General features: G+C 32.7%; 1 long non-coding RNA gene across 1 annotated transcript; it reads right to left on the bottom strand.

Moving 5' to 3' along the window:
• Positions 1 to 2,955: 2,955 nt before the first annotated feature.
• Positions 2,956 to 25,591, bottom strand: LOC126891539 (uncharacterized). The gene is made up of 3 exons (XR_007700502.1): positions 25,283 to 25,591; positions 16,025 to 16,179; positions 2,956 to 3,233 (listed from the first exon to the last, which is right to left on the bottom strand). It is a non-coding gene; the product is annotated as an uncharacterized LOC126891539 (long non-coding RNA).
• Positions 25,592 to 25,772: the final 181 nt, after the last annotated feature.

Below are 25,772 nucleotides of genomic sequence, written 5' to 3'. Positions count from 1 at the left end.
AAAAATAAAGTAAAATGAGTGGAAGAAAAGAGGACCCAATATGGCAGTTCTATATTAAGACAACAAATCCAAATAAATTGGGGTGTAGGGCTATTTGTAGAAAGTGCAGGAAAGATATTCAAGGGTTAGTCCAAAGACTTAAAGCACACCACGATGTTTGTAATTATCAAGAGAGGAATACAGGTAAATAAATTAATATTAATTATCATTAACCGAATTATTCGAGGCATTCAAGCTCGCGAATCTTAGACTGATCTTGAAACCTTATTCATATAGTGACTTTGAAGATACAGTGATGCATGGAGATCCTCGGGTGCTCCAATTTCTCAACCTGTGGGATGATGAGAAAGACTATGTACTAGAAAAGACTCAAATGATGCTAACGTTATCATGTGTGCTACTAGTGGCAATGAACAAGCATCTAACTGATGCCAATTATGACAAGTGGTTTGAAAATAGAGTCTCAGCGTTCGCAAAGACATTAGCTGACAATTGGACACCTGATCACCTGAGCAGAGCAAAATACCCAGAGCTTGCTGCCCTTCAGACTTTGAATGTCAGCGTTACTGCCAATTACAATCTGAGAAAACAATTTTTCTACATGATAGTTGGAGTAGGAAAGCGAGAGGACGGGTATTTTGCCCTCGGACTTCGCGAGGTGTTCAACCTATTCAAAGGCTTAGAGATGCATCACTTATCGATGATAGATCGGTATATCATGACTGAGTACCCAGAGTTCAAGAAACGTGTATACCTGAACGTACTCGAGGAAAGATTTGGATCGGCTGTAGCTGTAGTTAAGAAACTAAGCCCTGACGAGCTCACGTATGCAAGGTTCATCCTTACAAAAGATGAAGCACAGGCTCTTAATAGAAACAACTTTATTGAAGCAAGTGTTATTGCAACTCAAATTGCAAAGAGAATGTCATCCACTTATGATAACTACTATGTGAGTAAGAATGCCGCCCATGATGAGATGAGAAGACTGGTGAATGAATACTTTGATATCAGAGGACAAACATCACTAATTGGATTAGGATTAAACCTCCATCAACCACTCCGCAATGAGGAAAAACTGGCTTATTTGAAGCAAGCTGAAAACATGCTAGCGGTACAGAGTGCAGCAACAGAGATCAAAGATGAGTTGATATCAGTCCCTATCGGAAAACTAAAGAGCATCTGTTTCCTGTTATGATGTGTATATAGTCTGTATTTAGAAAAAAAAATCCTCGACACCTCATAGTGATCCTCGACACCTAATGGTAAAAGAGGCAACCGATTATGTATGTATGTATGTATTAATTATCATAGTATATACAGGGTGAGTCAAAATAATTGCAAAAAATTTAAGGACGTGATTCGTTGTTAATAATTAATAAGTATTTTCTTAGAAAAAAATTTATTTAAATCATGATTTTAATTTTAAAAATCAAGCGATTTAAATCATGATTTTAATCACTTGATTTTAATCAGCCCAACCCTGACGAATATGAACCTATTTTTCATTAGCTATAACTCTGCTTCTACTAAGTGTAGAGACGTGATATATACACCATTTTTAAAAAAATTTTACAGGCTATATTTTTGCTAAGAATGTTTTTTCGACAAAATACTTACTATTTGAGTTATTTGCGAAAAACCTTCTAAAAGCGTGGTTATTTTGTTGAAAAAATGAACATATTCAGTGCCAAATAACTCGAAAAGTATTGACTTGTGAAAAAACTCTATAGAACAAAAGTTACTTAAAATTAGCCAGTTTATCCATTTCCTGACTTTCTTTGGACGAATATTTTTTCACCCCCAAGAGGGGGTGAAAACCACCCTCAGGGCAAAAGCACATATCGGCACAATATCACTTTTTTTCTTTGACTTGTTAGCTATGTGTATGCCAAATTTCATGTCAATCCAAGCGGTTTTTTAAAATTTAGAGATTTTGCAATATTTTACCGTTAAAGAACGGACTATTGATAGTTTTCACTGATCAATTAATCAATTTTATTTCGTAAGTGTGCTGAAACGGGTGGTATTTCGAAAATTCAGTTAATAACCATCTGTTTGTAGAATTGATTTTTTGAATGTTTGCATCACCTCAATGATTGGGGTTTTTGAGAACCAACTGAAACCACCGGTCACACTCAAAATCTATTGTGACTTGCTCCCCCCCCCCCCCAGTTTTTTGGTCTAGAACCGCCACAGGAAATAATAATTATACATAAATCTACTTTAGACGTCATGTGACTTTATATGTCCATGCCAAGTTAGAAAAATAGACAAACTTCAAAAATTCACAGGGTAAGCAAATGGGTAGAATCACACTCATTTATAATAATCATAAATTGACTTTTTTCTCGGGCGCATCACCGAGACGGCAAGCAATGTGTTAAAAAACTGGAACAAATACACCAGATGATTATGTGGTATTGGTATACAGAAAAAAATGAGCACCACTGTATAAACTTCTATTCTGCCAAATTATAACCAATCGTTGATCCTGCCTGACATATTATGAAATAACTTCTTCATCTCTCGATTTAGACGACAAAGTGTGTTGTTGATACTTTCTTGTTTTATAATAATCATAAATCGACTTTTCAAATTTGAAGTCAATACTAACGTAATAATTATTATAAACTTGTAAGATCTGTACTGCTTGAACTGTTCTTTTTTCTGGTATTAATGGCTTCTGTTAGGACTGATCAGACAGACTTTGTTGGATTTGTCAAGTGAGATCCATCACTATGTTACAACATGAGCATAATATATTTATTAATATACGTTAATGAGTTATGTTTTACTTGCACTGTTTGTTATGAACCAATCCCATTTAGTCAAAAAGTACTTCTATATAAACAAAAACGATGACTCCTCAGGGTTCCACAGCAAACTCTTCTGCAGCTCTCTACTTTAATGTAATTAAGATCTATAGGAAAACTGGATATAGAATAGAAAACGCCATTACAAACAACATTTAATATTAACAAGACAGTATATTATTACATTTATAGATTAGATCAAGATTTTGAATGCTATTTGACATTGTCTCTTTTTCCTGTTTATGCAGATCCAATATATTAGCGTATTATTATTATGAATCAATAAAGAAGGTTCAGAATTGCACCTTCAGTGGAAAATCTCTTGTGGTAACCAGCAAACTAAACTTCATGAGTGCATTCCGTGATAATCAAAAATCCATTAGTCAGACACTGTGATTTGAACATGGCTGCTGCTTTTGCCTAAAAACAAAAAAGAATTGTGAATCAACTTCTATTATATTATATAATTCAAAAATATTAAAAAAAAAAGGTTTTTTTATTCAGATGTGTGCGTGTAATTTATTTTTATGTGTTTTAAGACATTTCGTAACTTTAATAAACCTTTAAACTTTGTCATTGATAGAAGGAGAGACAAACGGGCGGATTAAGAATGAGTCATTTTCAACTTCGTTGTCTATTAGAAGCCATTATTAAGCTATATAGTTTCACGTTAAGGCTAATTCCCAGCCAATGGTAGAATAAAGATTTAAGATTTTACTACCTTTAATGGGATTTATTTACCATATTTAATGGGAATTAACCAAAATTTTAATTTGACACTTAGATTTCTACCTATTTTATAATAATAATAATAAATAAGAACATCTAAATATAATCTCAGGACATACAATCAGACCTCCAGAAATTAAGGGTAGAGAAATCCTCACAGTACAGAATCCTAAATCAACTGCTAAAATTTGGAGGAGAGAATCTAACAGAATAATTGACACAATTAATTCAGAAAATCCTGTAGCAGCAGAGTGTCGTGTCGGCAGGTTATGGTAGTAGTCATGGGCTCTAGGCACGTTGTCTATTTGAAGCCATTATTAAGCTATAGAGTTTCTAAAAGTAATAAGTCTAAAAGCAATAGTTTTAAGTACCTAGGATCGGTATTACAGAGTAATGGAGAAATAGATGGAGATGCATGCAGTAGAATTACGGCTGGATGGATGAAGTGGAAAGAAGCGAGTGGTTGTTGTGTGACAGAAAAATTCCAATGAAGCTGAAGGGAAAATTCTATAAAACAGCCATAAGGCTGGCTATGATGTACGGAACTGAATGTTGGGCAGTGAAAAAGAAAGAGGAACAACGAATGTATGTGGCAAAAATGAGAATGCTTAGATGGATGAGTGGAGTGACAAAGAAGGATAAAATTCGAAATGAGTATATTAGGGGAAGTCTAGGTGTGGCACCAATTGATGCCAAAATGAGAGAGCATAGGTTAAGATGGTTTGATCATGCTCAACGTCGAGACGTTAATCACCCAATACGAAGAATAGCTGAAGTGCAGATGCCTGGAAGGAGTAGGAGAGGAAGACCAGGAGTAGGATAAGGCAAAGAGAATGATGATGATTAAGCTATAGAGTTTCACGTTAAGGCTAATTCCCAGCCAATGGTAGAATAAAGATTTAAGATTTTACTATCTTTAATGGGATTTATTTACCATATTTAATGGGAATTAACCAAAATTTTAATTTGACACTTAGATTTCTACCTATTTTATAATAATAATAATAATAAACAAGAACATCTAAATATAATCTCAGGACATACAATCAGACCTCCAGAAATTAAGGGATCGAGAAATTCTCACAGGACAGAATCCTAAATGAATTGCTAAAATTTGGAGGAGAGAATCTAACAGAACAATTGACACAATTAATTCAGAAAATCCTGTAGCAATAGAGTGTCATGTCGGCAGGTTATGGTAGTAGTCATGGGGCTCTAGGCACAACGGAAGGTGATTCGTTGTTAGAAGACGGCAGATTTCATATTGTTGATTCTTGTTTATTTTTGTTAAAAAGTATGTTTAAATAAAAGTATTAACTCCTTGAAATATTATTACTTGGCGCAGTCTAGTGGAAATTAAACAAAAATCATGGAAGCAAGATTGCCAAATCCATTATCATTTGAAGGAAATGTGGCCGAAAATGTTTAAACGATTTAAGCAAAGTTTTGAAATATATCTGATGGTATCAAGAAAAAGTGGTAAAAGTGATGAGGTTAAGGTTAAAGCAATTTTACTCAATCTAATTGGAGAAGAAGGCATTGAAATTTATAACAGTTGGGAAGTAACAGAGGCCCAAAAAGGCAAGCTAGCAGTGTATTGGAAGTATTTGAGTCTTATTTCACTCCTAGAAAAAACGTGGTTTATGAAAGATATTTGTTTTACAAGCCCATTCTAGAAGAAGGAGAGTTTTGTGACCAGACCAACAGATTTAAAAAATAAAGTAAAAAATTGTGAGTCTAAAAACAATTTAGATTTTACTAAAGATCTGAAGCTATTGAAATATGTAAAATGCATAAAGTATTCCAAGCACAAATAAAAGAAATTCAGAACAGCTTGGAGTAGGTGAAAACAGAATCAATTGGAAGTAAAGTCGAGCAAAGGGATAATTCAGTCCAAACAGTCAGGGGTGAAAGTTCTGCTAGAGGTGAATTTAACTGCAGACACTGTGGGAGTGTCCATGGACCAAGAAGGTGTCCAACATGGAAAAAACTGTAAAAAGTGTGGTAAATATGGGCATTTTGATAAATGTGTTGTCATAGCAGGTTATTAAGAGAGGTACAAGTAGAAAAAAATGAAGTAGACGATTTCATGATTTCACCAATCACTATTAATGAAATTAGGAATAAAAATAATAAAGATTGGATGGAAAATTTAAAAATTAATAATGTTGATATATCTTTTAAAATAGATACAGGGACACAGATTAACATTTTACCCAAGGTTTTTATTGAAAGAGTTTGCAAAATTCCTTAGAATAAACAAAAAGTTTCTTTTGAATGCGATATTTGAAATTAATCACACTAAATTTTCCTTTTTTTACCCCTGTAAATAAACATTATGGAAGTTTTCAGGGACTTTCGGCCCTCGTTAATAATGTAATATTTCTTTCTGCGTTTAAATTTTTCAAAAATATTTATTTTTTTCTTATGGTTTGAAAAATATGAATGCATTTAAATAGCGTTGGACCAAGAGTTTGCTGCTACCCCATTAAATTTTTCAAAAATACTTATTAGTTTTCTCAGGATTCAGAAAAATTAATGCATTTAAAAAGCATTGGAGCAGAAATTGAAAGAAGAAAAGATTGAAAGAAGTGCACAAAGTATTATGGAAGTGAATGATGTATTGGAATCTACTCTCACAGCTTTGACCAGAAGAAAAGAGGAACAGTGCTTATTAATAATAGTATGATACAGTTGATCCAAAAAGCTGCATAACCCAGACATCTAAAGTGAAAGTTATCCTATAACATGAAATTGTTCTGTATGGTCCACATATTGTTCAGTAAAAAGTTACACCATTTTGAGTGTCGGGTTTGGGGGGAGGTGGGGCAGAATTCGGTAAATTAGAACTTTTTTAGGGTTTTCGTCAATATTTCTAAAACTATGCGGTTCTACATTAAATTGTAAACAAAAAAATTCCTATGCATAATCCTTCTAAAATGAAGTTCCAAAGTTATGGAGGTAGTATAGGATAATTTTTCCAAAAAAAAGCCTAACCCCGTCATCCTAAATTAAAGTTTTCTTCCAAAGCCAATTTTTCTTTATAATCCACATTATATTGTTGAGTAAAAAGTTACACCGTTTTGAGCGTCGGTTTGGGGGGAGGGGAGGGGAAATGTCGGTAAATTAATAGTTTTTTACGTTTGTCTTCAATATTTCTAAACCTAAGCGGTTTAGCGTGAAAAATATTCTATACAAAAATGTTCTACATTAAATTTGAAACCAAAAAGGTCCTATGCATAATTATTCTAAAATCGACGGTTCCTGAGTTACGGAAGGTATAAAGTGGAGGTTTTCCATATTTTTTATATTGTTTTGGACAAATTATAATATTACTGAAGAAACTAACTTTTTTACAAGATTATGTTTTCTAAATATAATTTGCTATTTCACTGGCCGGTAGTATGTTCCTGATAAGCCCTTGAAGGAACGTCAACCTCACCCAGAGGCTTCTACACGCCTAGGCCATATAAATCTCTGGTACGGAGAAACCCAATCTGAACTTTCTATGGACAATGTCACATGAATATCTTTCCAATAGTAAATATTTCGTTTCAAATTTAATGTAGAACATTTTTGTATAGAATATTGTTCACGCTAAACCGCTTAAGTTTAGAAATATTGACGAAAAACATCAAAAACTACTAATTTGCCGACTTCTGCCCTCCCCCTCCCCCAAACCTGACGCTCAAAAATGGTGTAACTTTTTACTGAATATGTGGACCATATAGGACAATTTATGTTGGAGTAAAACTCTTATTTTGGATGACGGAGTTAGGTCTTTTTTGGACCAATTATTATACTATACTACCTCCGTAACTTTGGAACTGTTTGTTTTAGAAGGATTATGCAAAGGACCTTTTTTGTCTAAAATTCAATGTAGAACATTTTTGTGTAGAACATTATTCACGCTACACCGCATATTCTTTACTATTTGATGAACAGGCAACATTAGTGGATTGGTATAAGTGAAAAATTAAAGATTGGATTGATGAAGATAAAAAAACCCCTCAGTACTCAAAAAAACTCACAACCACAACTCATACCAAGTCCAAGAACAGCACTCTGAATTTTTTAAGATATACCAGTATATGTTTGCGATCCTTACCCATAATGGTATTACTGCAACTGAAAAAATATTTTTGCTTATAGACATTCAATGGAAGGAAGAAAAGAACAAGATGGAAGTGAATACTGGTACCCTTACTGCAATATTGCATTAGGTAGTCTACAAAATCAAAAGTCATCAAAAGATGTTAGAAGTATGCAGATTACAAACAAAAAATATAATGGTCTAAATAATTACCAATTTAAGATCTGATATAAACACAAAAACCAAATATAAAAAATTCTGGTACCGCATAATATGCTGTGGTACCAGAATTTTATATTATATGAGGAGTGAAGTTGTACTTAAGGTACAAATGATATAATTTTGAATTATAGTTACGGACAATAACGTAAATCCGGTCAATAACGTTATTAACCGGTCAATATCGACAATGGCCTGTTGAATTACTCATTGTCGACTTAGGCTGGACATTAACGCTATTGTCGATAGAAACTGGAGATTGATGATAATTTTAAATTCTTGATAACATTTGTATCGATGTCCAGCCAATGTCAAAAATGCCGTTGTTAATTAGTCAATGTTGAAATTTTGACTAAAAGTTAGGTTATGTTTATTGTTTGCTTCATTTATGTTTTCGTACTGAAATTACGTACTCTTGGTAAATTTGTATATAAGTGTTACAACATGCCATGGTTGAAATGAAAAAAAATTATTAGAATCCAAACGCAATTTTAAGTAAAAAATGATACATCATGCATAATTTTATTAATTTATCATTGTATCATTGGTTATTTGCTTTTGGCCACTGTCGTTATTGATTAGTTATTGATGAAAACTCTAATGTTAAGTTATTTTTTTTTACAACATTGGCCAATAACTAATGTTATTGTCGTTAAAGACCAGGTATTGTCATTAATATCCAGGGAAAATGAACATTCACGACAATGCCCGGTCTTTAACGTAAATGTCCAATTTACATCATTCAGTCGTGTGATGGATGACCGAAGTTAACTTTAACGTTGGAGTTAAAGTTAAGATAACTCTCAGGAATAACGATGCCCATAACTATTTAGGTAAAATTCGGTGTGATGTATCGGTCAGAGTTATGAGATAGTTATTTGATCAACGTTATTTTAGAAATATGGTTTGAGGAAAAAAGGTTGAAGTAACAAAGAGAACCGTATGTAGAAATAGTACAAGTTGGAGTGAGGGCGAAAGATAGTTCGGAACATACCACAGGATGGGTAGATGACCGTAAAAGTAAATCCCCATCGTCGGCCACCGTCGATGACCGAACAGTGCCGAACAGCAGTTCGGGTTCGGTGGTGTTTCAAACAGTAGATAGAAACAGGGTTGCCAGATTGGTGTATTTCCCACAATTTTGGGGTAATTTGAAAGCGTGGAAATTTTTGTAAGCAGAAATTGTAGTGGGATTTTTTGGGGGCGGAAAATTATGGAGGATTTTAAGGGGTCATGGTAAATTAAATTTGCGAATGTACATAGAACTGCGTATATTATACCGGTGATTATACTCCCATAAAATGAAGACCATAGGAACTATTATTTATTTTTAGGGCCCTCGTTGTTATACCGGTGATTATACTCCCATAAAATGAAGACCATAGGAACTATTATTTATTTTTAGGGCCCTCGTTGATAAGTAGTATAATTTTGGTGTACTGTTCTCTTCATTTGACTACAATTTATTAAAATGCGGCAAAAATTTAAATGTGGGGTATTTGAGCTTCAATTTGAGGGAATTTCAGTTTCTAAGAGGGGTATTTATAAAATATCATCTGGCAATTCTGGATAGAAAGCTCAGTAGATACTTAAAATAAAATTTCAACTTATATCTCTCGATTTGATTTTTGTATCATTTTTAAAATTGTATTACCCTTCTACTCTTACTTATTAAATTCTTAGCTTCTAAATTCACTCGATTTCTGTCTAAAAACAAGTCAAAAGATGAACCTAACCTTACATATCCTTACATAACTACAAAGTTATCTCATAACTTGAGGTTTAATATCGTGTTATAAAGTGACAGTTGATATACCAGATAACTCAAGAACTGTCAAGAAATAACGCAAGTAGTTAAGTTAAGTATGATACATCACATCAATTCGAGGATTATAACATAACTACAGGATAACTTTACGTTAACGATAACTTCGGTCATCCATCACACCGCTGAATGTCCGTAATATATACATAATTATTATTAGTAATCAACTGATGTTTATGTTTAATACCTCAAATGTCATTTAAACAATCTTGTTTTAAATACAGAATAAGATTTGTATGTGCTCTAAATGATCGTTGGGAAAAAAACATTTTAGCTTATTTAACCGCTTAACGCACCGATTTATTTGCAAAAATATGTCACAAAATTATCTATTTATTTTATTACAGTAAAATAAACTGCGAACAAGGTTATTGTCACTAGATAATCTAAAGTAAAAAACGCATATCTTATTGGAAAAATCATTGTATAGCTAGACATTGTATAACAAATCCTTTCTTAAACAATGGAAAAATATAAAATAACAAATACCCTTATGCGCTCACCCGAGTTAACTCTGTTATGCGCAAATAGAACCGTAGCTTAATACAGAGTTAACTCGGGTGAATGCGTTAAGCGGTTAAAAAGTTATGACCAAAAAAGTAAGGTGGACTTAAAAGTACTGTTGGGAGGTAACTGTCAAAAAAAATCTAAACGTGCTGGGAGACTATGGGTTAAACATGTTGAAGTTTGATATGTCTGTACACAAAAATACCGAAATTATTAAAAATGTAGTTATAATTGTGTGACCCTATAACTAAGGGAATACCTGAAATACACAGCTACATCACCCCCAGTTTTGATCTACATTCGGACCACAGTTCCATCTTGATTACCTTAACTACCAATATAATTTGGAAAACTCTTGCACCAAGGCTATGTTCCAGTGACATGAATTGGGTTCAATTCAAAGAAGAAATCAAAGAAAAAATATGTCTTGACCTTGGACTCAAACAAAAAACAATATTGAAGAAGCTGTAAAATATCTAACGGAACAAATACAACTGGCTGCTTGGAAAGCTACTCCTGTAAAGGAAAAAACCATTGATGAAAGCTAATAGTCTACCTCTCCACATTAGTAGAAGAGAAAAGAAAAGATAAAACAAATCTAAAGAGGCTCACACACAGACTTCATTCCGCTACCCGAACAGCCAAAAAACGAAATCCAATTAGAAAAACTGACAGAACCTGGGCTCTCTCGATATAGAAAAATCCAACAGATTCGCAGAACACCTATCAACCGTCTTCTCCACCTCACAGGTCAACGATATTAACGACGATAAAATTAGAGACTTTCTTAATACACCCTGTCAGCTATCATTAACACTAAAATACTTTTTGTATTTTGACAACGACACCCGATTTGGGCATCGAAACGTTAATAAAATCATTTTTTTAGTAAAATTGTGGCTTATTTCCCATCAAAACTAGTTAATCACTAAAATACTTCTCACCAAATGAAGTCCGTAACGAAATCAACCTGCTTAACCCTCATAAAGCTTCAGGATTTGACCTTATAACTGGTGAAATCTTAAAAAATCTCCCAAGAAAAGGTGTCGTCTTAATAACTATTATTTTTAATAGCCTCCTGAGATTACAGCAGTGATGAGTTTTTAAATTTTAACTATAATGTTTGGAACTGGTTTGTGAATTGTTGAATTGTACTTTTTTTATTCTTAGGAACCCAGAAAGTGTTTGTCTTAATTAATGTATGTATTATTTCATATTATGCCTTGTGTTTTCATATTTGTATTTTATATCTGTGAACCAAAGTTGTACACCTTTTTTTTTGACATATGTAAGTACTTTTGTATATTAACATGAATAAATGACTTGACTTGATATGCTATTTTCCAGTGCAATGGAAGTATGCAAAAATTATAACGATACCAAAACCTGGTAAACCTCTAACTGAAGCCAGTTCATACAGACCAATAAGTCTCCTTCCAACTTTATCAAAAGTATTCGAAAGGTAAATCCTTACCAGAATAGAAACAACAATACCTATAGAAAACCTGATCCCAGATCAGTTTGGTTTTCGCTCAGATCACTCAACCATACAACAGTGCCATAGATTAGTCAACAAATACTGATAAAAAAATTGAATCACTAGAATTGGAAAACAAGTATTTAAAGGAATTGTGAAGTGAAGTAAGAGACAACAATAATGCGTTACACATAAATAATCAATTATTGCTAGACAAGATTAAAATTATGAAAAAAAAATGAAACTGTAAACAAAGGAGTGAGTACTGCCACGATGGCCGGAATCGTAAGTGCAAACTCAAAAGAGTCTTTAACTGTTGTAAATGCTACAGAAAATATAGAGGCAAATGATAGTTACAAAGCTAAGTTGGTACAACAACCTAAAACCTTATCATCCTCGTCTTCCTCTTCTTCTTTTTCTCATAAGTACATAAACATAACCCTCAAAATAAAGTTTTCACTCAGCAAGAAGTAAATAGTGCAGTTTTACAGGCACAGATTACAAATAACATGCAAGATATGCAACAATTAGGGGATCAGGTATGCACATCTAATAAAAATAATGAGTGGCAAGTAGCCAAACGTAGAACCCGTCGTTTTGTGGTGGGCCGAAATGAAAATACTTCCCAGGTTCAAGCAGTTCCGAAATTTATATCATTTCATGTCACTAGGCTTACTCCAGGAACTAAACCTGAGCAACTGAAGGCCTTTTTGGAACCAAATTTTCCAGACGTAAAATGTGAAGAGCATTCATCATCCCACCCGGAACATTATGCCTCAATGAAAGTTACCATCAGACAAGACGATTGTAGAGAAGCATGGAAACGAGAGGCTTGGCCAAACAGAGCAGTAGTCTCGAGGTTTTTCATGAAAAAAAAAGATGCCACCAATATAGGAGGATCCTCAGTTATAAAGAGCAGTATCATCCATCAAAATTCTCAATCAGTGGAAAATTGTATGGATACAATCCAAGAAGAAATTTTACAACATAATGAGTGCATCGCAGTTTGTTTAAGTGAACATTTCAAATCCAATACCCAATTACAAAATCACAATTTTATGGATTTCAAATTAGTTTCTGCTTTCTGTAGAGATGAAGGCGAACATGAGGGCACAGCAATCTATACAAAAGAAAGCTTATCATGGAGGATAAGAAAAGATGTAAGTGCTAAGGCAAAAACATAGGTTTTTGAATGTTCATGTGTAGAAGTGTGTTTTTTAAATTGCAAAATTTTAATTCTTTGTATATATTGTACTCCAAAGTCTTGTGTGCAGGAATTTTTAGATATTCTAGAAAATGTTTTAATGTATATTTCAGGTGAGAGCTCTCTAGTTTTTATTGCAGGTGATTTTAATATAGATTTGAGGATTCAGACTAAAGATAGAGCAGACTTTCTCTATTTATTTCAAACATTTAATATATTGCCATCAGTTTCTGAATATACTCGCATATGTAGAGCTTCAAAGATGTGCATTGATAACATTTTTACAAACTGTGAACTTTATGTAGCAGAAGTATTAGATACTCATATTTCTGATCATCTTGGTCAAAAAATAACTTTCAGTATTAATGTAAACAAAAAAGAAAATATAAAAATTAGGAAAAGAATTTTTGATTCCCACAGTAAAGAAAATTCTAGACAGATGCTGCAAGACGAAGACTGGGAGGAGCTTTTTTCAGTACCAAATTGGGATATAGAAAAGCCATGGGTTGTATTTATGATAATCATTTTTTTGTTATTTGACCAATGCTTTCCAGAAAAAATATAAATAAACATAAAAACGTATCAAATACTATAATACAAATGAAATAAATCAATATAAAAGTCGCACCTTTAGCTTATGTTAAGTAGAGTAGATGACCATTACAAAGATGAGTATGTACAAACAAAACGTCAGTATAATAAAATGCTTGTGGATTCGCGAAAAATGCAGTATGGGCAAGAAATATATAATAGTCAAAATAAGTCAAAAAATCTATGGAAAATCGTTAAAGAAATCACACAGGCAAATTCTAGCGATTATTTCATTCATAGGAGATTCTGACCAATAGAAAGCTACAGAAATGCAAATTAAGGTGATAATTTTTGATAATCTCCCGTCGTTAAGCATATTACGTCAGATGCCCTTCGTTGCTACGAAAAAATACATTCAGTGACATTAATGACAATTAATCTTTTAAAAATTATAAAAGTGATGACTTTCAATCGTCATATTATATTTATAAAAACTGTGTTTAATGGTACTTTGTACTTACATAAATAAATTACAATTAAATTTTGGTTTTGAACAGTTTTATTCATGAAATAATCGCAACAAATTGCACACGATCTCTGAAATTAATATAGAATTTTTGCTCTCGTGACACTTTGACATAATTTCACTCGCCTTCGGCTCGTGAAATTAAAACTGTCAAAGTGTCACTCGGGAAAAATTCAATAATTTCAGAGCACTTGTGCAATTTCTACTGATAATAATGTAGCAATACTAGGAGATCCAGTCACGGTAAGTAATAATTTGAATGAATATTTTTTAAATGCTGCTACACATCTTTTAGCAAATATACCAAAAATAGAATTCAGTACCAAAATACAGTTTAACAAAAACTCATTTTTTGTAACGCCAGTAACTATAAATGAAGTAATTGGGTAATTCACTTCTGGTTATGATGGGATACCTACAAATATAATAAAACTGTGTGCATATGAGCTAGCTATACCATTATGTCATATAATAAACAATACCTTCATAAATGGGATATTTCCAGACAACTTAAAAATAACAGTAGTAAAACCATTGTATAAAAAAGGTGATGCCACTTTACTAGAAAATAATCGTCCGATAAGCATCTTACCATCATTCTCTAAGGTTTTTGAAACAGTCATGTGTGTCAGGCTTCTCAGTTTTTTCTGTAGTGAGGGACTGTTATGCCATGCACAACATGGGTACCTAAGGGAAAATCTATAGAGACTGCCATTTATGATTTTATAACAAAGATAAATGAGGGTTATGAAAACAAAGATATATCCATGGGCATATTTTTAGATTTATCAAAGGCATTTGATACTTTAAATCACAAAATACTAATGGAAAAGCTTTACAGATATGGCATTAGAGGGCCAGGTTATAATTGGATAAAATCATACCTATCAAACAGAAAGTAAAATTTGAGTATGGTATGCGGGAAGAAATTGCTTCTCTGATGATCTCATTTCGGTGGGAATTCCTCAGGGAAGTATTATGGGTCCTCTTCTCTTTGTTTTTTATGTAAATGATTTAGCTTTAGACATTACAGATAACAATCAGAGAACTCTTATTGTGGAATGTGCAGATGATACTAACATTTTAACTATGAGGTCATCCTTGAATAATTTATTGAATATCGCTAATAATAGATTAGATAAAGCACAGAGATGGCTCAATATCAATAAACTCATACTGAACAGAGAAAAAACAAAATATATGTTTCGTCATTAAAACAAATAATAGTACCTTACCAGAAACTGTCTCAATTCAATCGCAAATGGTTAATCTAAACCAAAGCACAAAATTTCTGGAGGTACATATCGACCAAAATTTAGATTTTGGAGTGCATATAGATGAGATCTGTAACAGGTTAGCAGGTGTTACTCTTTCAGAATAACAGCAAATTATTTGGACGAAAAATGTAAATGGGTTGTATATTTTTCAAACTTTCATTCTGTAATGCGATTTGGAATAATTTTCTGGGGGGGGGGGGAGTAGTAGCGCTGAACAGGTTTTTATATTACAAAAAAAAGAGCAATCAGAACTCTACTTAACTTGAAATACAGAGATTCGTGTAGAGGTAATTTCAAAAAACTCAACATACTAACAATGGCTGGAACATACATATTATATGAATGCTTACTTTTCATTTTTAAAAATAGACATAAATTCTTGAAACACATAACAAACCATAATACTAATACACGAAACAATCTCATAAACTATAATATACCAATACATAGACTAACAGCATCTGAGAAAACCACAGAAAATGCCTGTATTAAATTCTTTAATAAACTGCCTTACAGTATCAAAATAGAAACTGACATAAATACATATAGAAAGTCTGTTCAACAGTTGCTCATACACCTTGAACCGTATAAAGTGGAAGAATACCTTCAAGCTGATCCGCAGGGAGACTGAGGGCTCTTATCTGAATCTAAATGTCACTGTTATTATTATTATATTTTAATATTACTTTTATGTTAAGTGTAGGTTGTTACAGCAACCATTATAAATTGTAATTGACACCATTCTCTCTATTGACAATTTATATTTGTATGTAACTTATGAATCCTGAGAATAAAGCTTTTTTCTATTCTATTCTATACTTACACTATGAAGCATTTGTAAATTAACACTTCGAAGTACACTTTGTATTCTATTTTTCATCTCATCCCTTGTTGTTGGAGGCATTTTATAAACTTCATTCTTAACGTACGCCCAAAAAAATCAGTTTTGGTGATCTGGGTGGCCACGCTACTGGTCCACTGAAAAATAAAAATATCTCAAAAACTAATAAATTTACTCATGGAGAAAGTAGTATACAAATTAAAGTACGAAAATAGTACTTTTCAATAGTGATATAAAATACAGGGTGTTCCATTTAAAATTACTGAGAAAATAATGTACTTGCGTTTGGACTCACCCTGTATTCGATATAACGAAAATTAGCAATGTCAATCATTTTTAACAATTTTGACAATAAATAAAAAAATATAGCTTCAACAATAAACCATTACCGCTGTCATCATTTTTATTTATACAGGGAGCTGAACTTGTTACGATTTTCATAAAAAATTGGTTATAACTTTGTAAATACCTGGTATAACATAACAGACCTTTACATTTTTGTAATGGGGAAGTTAAGGAGATTTCGAATATAAGATAAAATATAGGGTGTTTCATTTAAAAAAACATAAGTTTGGTGTGCCACGATGTTATCGAACACCCTGTAACATTCTAATGAATTTTAAAATGTGAAGCTCAAAGTTGGCATTGTTGTTGACATCAACAATTGTCGGGTATACACGTTTATTAATGCTTGTCAAAAAATTTAAATTTCAACTGGTAAAAATTCAACAATAAAACTAAAATTAGTATTAAATGAAAGCTGCTAATTCGACGAATTTTAAAGTAGTGATATCTTTGAGTTTTATTAATTATTTACAACTGAAAACTGCATTGTTTTGAAAAGTGCTTTTTAAAAACCAGTTTTTTGTACAAAACAAATCAGGAAATTTATTCTTATTATCTTAATTACTTAATAGTGGCTACTGGTCGTATATCCTAGATCTTTTAAAATGTAATGTGTAACATGTAAAATTAAGACAGGAGATTCAGTCTTATTATGTGATAGCTGCTAAAGGTCAACTCATCGAGAATGCTCCGGGCTTAGTGCAAGTGAATTAAAAGTGATGGACCTCAAAGGTAAGCGGCTACTAAAATTCTATTGTGAAGACTGCCATAGTGGAATTAAGTTGATACCTAAACTACTTGTGAAAATTGATAAATTAATTGGAAGAAGAAATCACTGAGTTGAAAAATAATATTGAAAATATTAAGATACCCAATGTCCTGATAATGAAGGGTTAATCAATGAAATTATGGATAGACAAAGACGTGCTTCGAATATAATAATATTTAATGTAAATGAATCTAAAATGAAATCAAATCAAGAGAGAAATAATGAAGATAACAATGTGGTTCAAGATATATTACAGAATTTCGACATATACAAGAGCAAAATCAAATCGTTAAGAGTACGTAAATTTCAGCCAGAAAAAATAAGGCCTATAAAGGTTATCTTGCCGTCAACCAAAAATGTTAAACTGGTTTTAAGGAATAAAGAGCTTATCAAAGGTCCTAAAGATATTTTCTGGTCAGACAAATGCCCAACGTGAGTACTTAAATAAACTTAAATTAAAACTAAAAAAAAATGAATGATTCTGGAGATAGTAGTAAAACTATAAAAATTTTTAACAATAAACCAACTATTGTAGATAAAATACATCAAAAAAACTAACTTTGCAACCTAATATACTTCTAAACTCTGACATGATTGAAGTAAACGCTCAAAGCGTCCTATTTATTTATTTATTTAAAACACGGGATAACCCTATTAACAGTTAAATTACAATACAATCAGTTACGTTTCAAAACATAAATTACCTATAGTGTAAAATCAATAACAAAATTTACATTTAAAAAGTTCACTACATACTAAAGACATTTCGAAGACATACATTCGAATTTCAACATTCTCAAGTACAAGTGAAACAATTTGTCATGTCATGTTTTTGCTGAATTTTAAGAGGTTTTTGTGAAGTAAATAAAATTTATTTTATATGTAAATTTGCAGAAAAATCAAAGTGACTGATTTACCTTGTTTTGTTGAACCTGTGTTTGCTGTGCAATAAATTGAGGAAATTGTGTTGTAAATCCACACTTAGGTGTTAATGGACTGGTTTTTGCTTCCTTCTTTTTTGCTGACATCAATTAGAAGAGACTAATTTAACTTGTTTCCAAATAATATAAGTTGACCTTCAATAGCCTTATAGTCCAGGAATTTAGTTCAAAGTACTATTATGAATGGAAATTGCGGAAATTGTAAAAATTCTATGGGAGATAAATCTGTAGTGTGTGATACATAATGTCACATAATATTACATAATACTGAAGAGTGCACCAGTCTCAGTGCCAGTGAGTTACGTGCAGTGGTCCTGCAGAAGAGATCTTTATACTTTTTCTGTACTGACTGTAGGCTTGCGTTTAAAAATGTGCCAAATCTTGTGAGGCACATTGAAGCTCTTAAGGCAGAAGTTGGGCAAATGAAAGTGGAAATTCAGAATCTAAAAGAAGAGAGGTCAAAAAATCTTAGTGCCGAAGAAGTGATTACAGATATACAGGAAAGGCAAAAACGAGCGAATAATCTCATGATTTTTAATTTTCCAGAAACAAATCATAACTCTGATGTTCAAGAAGTTAAGAGTTTCATAACTCAAATCGTAGATAACCCATCCAGGCTTGAAGTTTAAAAAATAATCCGAGTAGGTAAGAAAAATAAAAATGGCAATCGACCACTGAAAATAACACTATCTTCTGCTCAAGAAGCTTTTATGGTATTTAAAAATAGACACAATACCAACAAAGACAAAAAAATTTAAGTCTCGATCAAACTCATATGCAACGTGAGCGTTTGAGTAAAACTCGAAATGAATTATTAAAGAGACAAGATCAAGGTGAACTTAATTTAACCATTAAATATTTCAACAATATACCCAAAATTGTTCAGAAAAACTAAGTCAGTCTCCACGTAGCACGCCTTATAACAACCTAAATGTTTATTACCAAAATACAAATGAGCTTCGAATTAAACTTCAAACACTTTTATTAAATACTTCACATTGTTCCTATGACGTAATTATTTTAACTGAGACTTGGCTGACTGCTGATTCTCTAGACTCTGAACTTGGTATGGAAAGCTGCATTGTGTACTGAAATGATAGATCAAGTGAAACGAGCATTCACACTAGGGGTGGCGGTGTTTTGATTGCCATCAGGAAGTCAATCTCAAGTGCCCTATTTGTAAGCAGCAGTAATATTGAACAGGTGGTTATTACTAGTGGTCAGTCTATGGCAATATTTGGAACTGTTTATATTCCACCCAAAGCAGAACCAGCTGTATACATATACCGAATTCACTGAAAGTGTTGATGAAGTTAGTAGGGCAGTCAATGAGGGTATATATATATATATATATATATATATTAGACATCCATATTTAATGTAGCTTTTTAAACCAATGTTTCCTTGACAGACTTCTTTGACTAGGCTTTGACCCACATATTTTTGTTAAATACTATCTTGGTGGTTAGCAAGTACATTGCATGTAAGCACTGATGATGACTGGTAAACCAGTCGAAAACGAGTTATGTGATTTTGATGTGGCCCTTTTGAGGGTTTTTTAAATATACCTTTTATACAGGATTTTACGGTTTTTTGTATTACATGGTATACAGCCAACCACAGGAAAACTTTTTCCTTGTGAATTTTTATTAATAAATATGTTGTAAGTGTATTCTTAGATCTTAAAACAGCTTTCAAAACTATAGACAGGAATATTTTATTACAATAGCTTCAGCAGTATGGTATTGGCGGAAAGGTATATGATTGGCTAAGTGACTATCTTCGAGGTCGTAAACAAAAAGTACGTTACAATAATGAAGTATCATCAGAGATTGAAATTAACACAGGACTGCCTCAGGGAAGTGTCTTAGGACCTTTACTTTTTATTCTTTATTTAAATGACACAGAACTCTTTGTTGATTGTGAATTTATTAATCTTTTTGCAGATGACACTGTATTAGCTTTAGCTGACACAGATTTAAATTCAGCAGTTGCAAAAATAAATAGGGTATTGCAAAAAGTGGATATTTTTCTCAAAAGCAATAAACTAAAGTTAAATGTCAATAAAACAAAAGCAACTATTTTTACAACTAAATATAAATTTAATCGGTTGAATTTAAATAATGTCAATATAAGGATTGATGGTGAGCAAATTGAAGCAGTATCAACTATTAAATATTTGGGTTTTCAACTGGATAACTTTCTCAATTTCAATGAACATTTTAATTACATTAATAAAATAATTAGTAAAAAATTATACTTTTTTTCAAGAATGGCAAAAAACTTATCAACTTTTACTAAAATAACGGTGTACAACACCATCATCCAACCTCACTTCGATTATTGTGCTTCTGTTCTACATCTACAGTCGGAAAAATGAAAGAATACCCATGAACGATCACATCAATTACTTATTTTGTATTTGCTGTATTTTTCTATAAATAACAAACGTTTGTTATACGCTCTGAGCTTCGCTGGTGTCGCTCCTAGCGGTTACTAATTCAACTTTTACCGGTAATTTTTAAATTTATTATTTAATTGTTATCGCTTAATATTTACAACGCAAAAAAGTAATTAAATTGTCATCGATTTTTTTAAGATTTTTCTAATCATTTTGACGTTCTATTGATAAAATATCAATTTCTTACTTCGAATACTTTGACAATAATCGTGGAGATGGCGCTAAGATTATAATAGATTATTTATAATTAGATATTACGGAACATTAAAAAAACTTAAATTCAGTATTTAAAACGTAAGTATATTTAAGGTAAAAATATATACCACAGCTTTGACCAACTAATATTGTTTATAATTAATGTTTTTAATTTTAATTTTAAATTAATCACTTTGACATTTATGTCAAATTTCCGGTAAACGTTTACAAACTTGTCACTACTGGCGTTCGCGAATTTGTAAATATCCCCTCTACGTACAAGCTCACAGCGTATAGAAAAAGATAGCAAATACAAAATAAGTGATTGATGTGATTGTTCATGGGTATTCTTCCATTTTTCTGACTGTATTTAATCTAAATAAAATGAACCAACTTCAGCAACTCCAAAATCGTGGTATGCGTATTATATTAAAAACTAATAGTTATACTTCTACAGTAACTATGTTAAAGACGCTTCAGTGATTTTCAGTAAAATAGAGACTGTACTATTTTACAACGTTGGTAATTTATAAAATAATTAACTGCTTAGCTCCACCTTATTTCCACCAGTTTATTTGTTTTCATAGTGACATACATGACCATGACACAAGAAATAAAAACAACATTTATGTAAACAGAGTTAATCTAACTAACTCAATGGCATCTATATTATTTAGGAGTTTTCAAGAATATAATGAACTGCCCATGCATTTGAAAGATTGTAAGTCATTTTTAAGATTTAAAAGTGAATTAAGGAAATATATAATAGATTTGTGAAAATATAACTGCAAATTTTAGAGTTATCTGTTTTCAATGTATGTGTCTTTGTTATATGATGTACCTTTTTGTTGGCTTGATTTATATATATTTTTTATTTTATTATATACAGTAATCCCTCATTATCCGCGGACTCATCAACCGCGGTTTCACTTATCTGCGGTTACGATCTGTTGAATCTTTAATGAGAATATTTTATTATTTTTATATATTTTTTATAATTTGACCAGTCGCGTTAAATTACTCATGATACGCCACTGGCGCTTGTTCTTAGTAGTAAGACGTACAACAATTAGTTTATACTTCGGAAGGTTTAAAATATCAGCGAATGTAGACGCTGATCTCAGCATCTTTATTTTTGTTGATAATATAATACTATTTCACAGATATGCAATTTCATAATATTTCTTTCTATGTACTATGTACATACATACTAATATACAATCGGAAAAATCAAAGAATACCCACAAAGAAAGAATTTTGTATTTGCTGTCTTTTTCTGTAACAAACGTTTGTTATTTATAGAAAAAGACAGCAAATACGAAATAAGTGATTGATGTGATCGTTCATGGGTATTCTTTCATTTTTCCGACTGTACGTATCCAAATTGGGATTATAAATATGTCATATTCTTCTTTGGATCGTGGATCCTTCACCATCCACGGTTTCACCAACCACACCTTTCTCCTCGGCACGTAACCCCCGCGGTTGAAGAGGGATTACTGTATTCGGTTTGTTCTAGCAAACAGTCAAACTAGTCAGAAACCGTCAGCAAACAGTTGGTCAGTGAGAGAACATAATACAGGCACCAGTGCTTTCCCCTCTACTCGCGCTGATCCACTATTCACTGATGGTTTCAAACCGTTTGAAACTGATGCTAAAACAAACTTATTATATTACCTATGATTTTGTCAGATATACTTCAACATTGTGATTACCTGTAACAAATAACTTTTTATGTATAGCATAAGTTCATATTGTAATTTTTATCTTAATTTATGTATATTAGGTTTTTCCTACTTCAAATAAAAATCGATTTATCTATTGAGCTTTACCCCACTAATCAATCACCCTGTATGACGGTTGCTCACAATTCTTAAGTCACGTATCCATACAAGGGTGTACCCTGCTCCGTGAACCAACTCGAATGGATACGGTATGAGCTCCCCTACATATAAACCCCAAACTGGTTGATCGAAGAGGGCGAGCGCCGAGCAGAGTTCACCGACGTATCCACTATGTGGAGCTGCTACACGGAGCGGGGTCGCCCTTGTATGAATATGTGGCGTTAGACCATGAAATTTTTTATTCCAAACAACATTTCATATTGGGACCGTGCAAGTTCGGCAAAGCGACCCCTATTTCTACGCTCTGTACTTTTATTCGCACTTTTAATTATATTGGCCAATTATATTAGTCCTGGTTACTGGATAATTGTCAAGGCCATAGTCCAAAAAAAATAATAAGAAGAAAAAATAAGCTTCAGGTTATGTTATGAAAACGTCAACAATTGTATGTAGTAAATAAAATTAGTTATTAAAATGCAGTACTGCAAGCAAAATAAAATTAATTAAATTTACCTTTATATAATAATTGCATATCATATCAATATTGTGGAGCAATATATAATTTTTCTGCTTCATTGACAGAAGGTATGAAATATACGTCAATTTGACAATTTCAATTGACGATATGAATTATTTAAGATAGTTGCAATATTTCTCCGCTACTCGCGCAGGGTCGTTTCTCGTTTCCCCTTCCAAGTACTTGCACACCGCGAATAGTCGGTTTGCTAAACTCAGATACAACTGGCTAGTGATTTTAGTCAGTGAAAAAAAATAATTGCTAAATAATTAGTAATTTTGCCAATTTTGGCAAAAAACGAAAAATTACCTATGAAAATCCCGGTTATTAGAAAGTTGTTAGAATATCCCGGTTATAGGAATACTTTTGCTTGGCACAAAGGCTATAAGTGGGTTCGACTGTACCACGTTTTAATTGAGGACAGCAATATAAGGAAAGTAAATATATAACATAGGGAGTATCCAGTGTTACTGCCTTTTTCATGCTAAAATGGCACACGTAAGTTAAAATACAACTTTTTTCAATGGAGTATTAGCCAAACTATTGAGAATTAAACTATGTATGTAGTTTATATTAACATGTGCGCAATTTTTTGCTGAATTCGCCTGTGTTGAAATCTGAAAATAGATTTAACTAGAGTTACAACCTTGTTCGATGGGGGTATCGATATTACAGGGAAAGACATATTGTAAATTGTAACTGAAGGTTTAGAATGGAAAAATACTGGGAAATATGAACAGATGATGCAAGAGCGATGACAGACAAAAATATTGGTTTTAAATCATTTTTAAGCTAGGCATTATGATCATATAACTTTTACTCACTGCCTTAGTCACAGAGAGGGCATGCAGCAAAAAATTAGCACCAGAATTGAATGATGTGCTTCAGGATGCTGTTAAGATTATACATTTTATTAAGGGCCATGCGGAGGATATTGATAAGGATGGGAATTCCAGCCACAAAACTTTATCTTTATTGTTACATGCAGAAGTAAGATGATTATTATCAGTGTTTAAGAAGAGTATTGTTATTAAAGGATGAAATCGATACCTATAAGGGAAGGAAAATGTGAACCTGTTGCTTTTTGTCATGGGGACACTTGCAATCATAAATGGGGCCGTGGATGAAAAAACTTGAGAAGCGCCTAGACAGGGCCGCGCCATCCATAAGGACGAAGAGGGGCGAGGCGCCGGCATGTGGCAGGTGCCGAAAAAAAAATTAACAGTACTGAAATTATCAGAAATATTAGTAATATTTTATTATCTTGTAAAATTTAAAATTTGCCAATCGTAGGTAGATATAAAAATAGCAGTTATTATTACTTTTACCTTAAGTGTACCAACCGTTATTTCTCTCATTAAACTGAACTATTACTGCATTCACTCAGGGTAAAATATTGCAAAACCTCTGAATTTTAAAAAGAACAGCTTGGCTGTTTGGCATACCCATAGCCATTAACATAGGTTATGATGATGATACTTTCCTAACATATAAAAAATAGTTTGTAGGTATATGGCATAAAGATTCACTAAGCTACAAAAAACTACTTACAAAGGAAGGAGGAAAGAGGCGCCTAAAATTACTTGCCCCGGGGCGCTTGAAAGCCTTGGCGCCGGCCCTGCGGCTAGATGTACAGTAGAACCCCGTAAATCCGAACCCCGCGAATCCGAACCCCGCGAATCCGAACTTTCGGCAAATCCGAACCAAGGGAAAGTGAAAAAAATTTAAAAATTCAAGACAAAAACTTAAAAACACGTTTATTATACAGAGTAAAGCCAGAAAATTGGACAATGTAGGATTACTAGGACTTTGACATTTAAAATTTCTTAAAAATAAATATTATACTTTAATATGTAGGTTTATAAAGTGTTTATAAAGGTTAAACACAAACTTACTTTGGTTCTCTCGTAGTCAACTTGAGTCCAAAAATATTGTCCACACTCTTGCGAGAACGTTTGGCTACTCAAAATCACAATGAAAGCTTTGAACTACTAGTTAAGGCTAACTTTCGGATAATCCGAACTTTTCGGAATCCGAACAGGCTCTCCCCCCAATTAGTTCGGATTTGCGGGGTTCTACTGTATTGTTACTTATAACAAAATAAAGAAAAAAATTAGAATAGGATTACTTAATGCAGTTATAAATAAAAAAATTAGCATATTACTTACATTTCAGTTGTCGACGATACATTTACATTGTGGTCAAATAAAAATGCAATGGTTTGATTATAGATTCATCTTTTAGAAGGAATAAGAATATTATGTCTGCAGATTTAACATCTATTCATTTCCACTTTAAAACACCTATCTCTCGCCATTACCTGTGCCCATTACACAATGCCGGCGTCACTATTCTATTCATTTCATTTCATATCATACGAAAAATAATGAAATTCATATAAGCAAACTCAAAATGAGCCAAGAGCTACCCAAAAACCAAAAATGGCCGTCTCACTCTCCCGTCTGGTTTGGCGTCCTCGACAGTCCTCGTCCTCGACTCGATGCCGATTATTGCCGATGCCAGTCAGAGTCAGCTGTGCTGTATTTCCGGCCGGGACGCCAGTCAGGGATGCCACCATGAAATAATTATGGTACGCTGTTGCCAAAATTATCGTTTGTTGTTGAAAACTATGTTAGAATTTCTTCAAATGATTATTTC

The sequence above is a fragment of the Diabrotica virgifera genome, chromosome 9 (genome assembly GCF_917563875.1).
Source record: "Diabrotica virgifera virgifera chromosome 9, PGI_DIABVI_V3a".
Lineage (NCBI taxonomy): Eukaryota > Metazoa > Arthropoda > Insecta > Coleoptera > Chrysomelidae > Diabrotica > Diabrotica virgifera.
The sequence above is the reverse complement of the archived record's forward strand: the minus strand, read 5'-3'. Positions and strand labels throughout refer to the sequence as shown.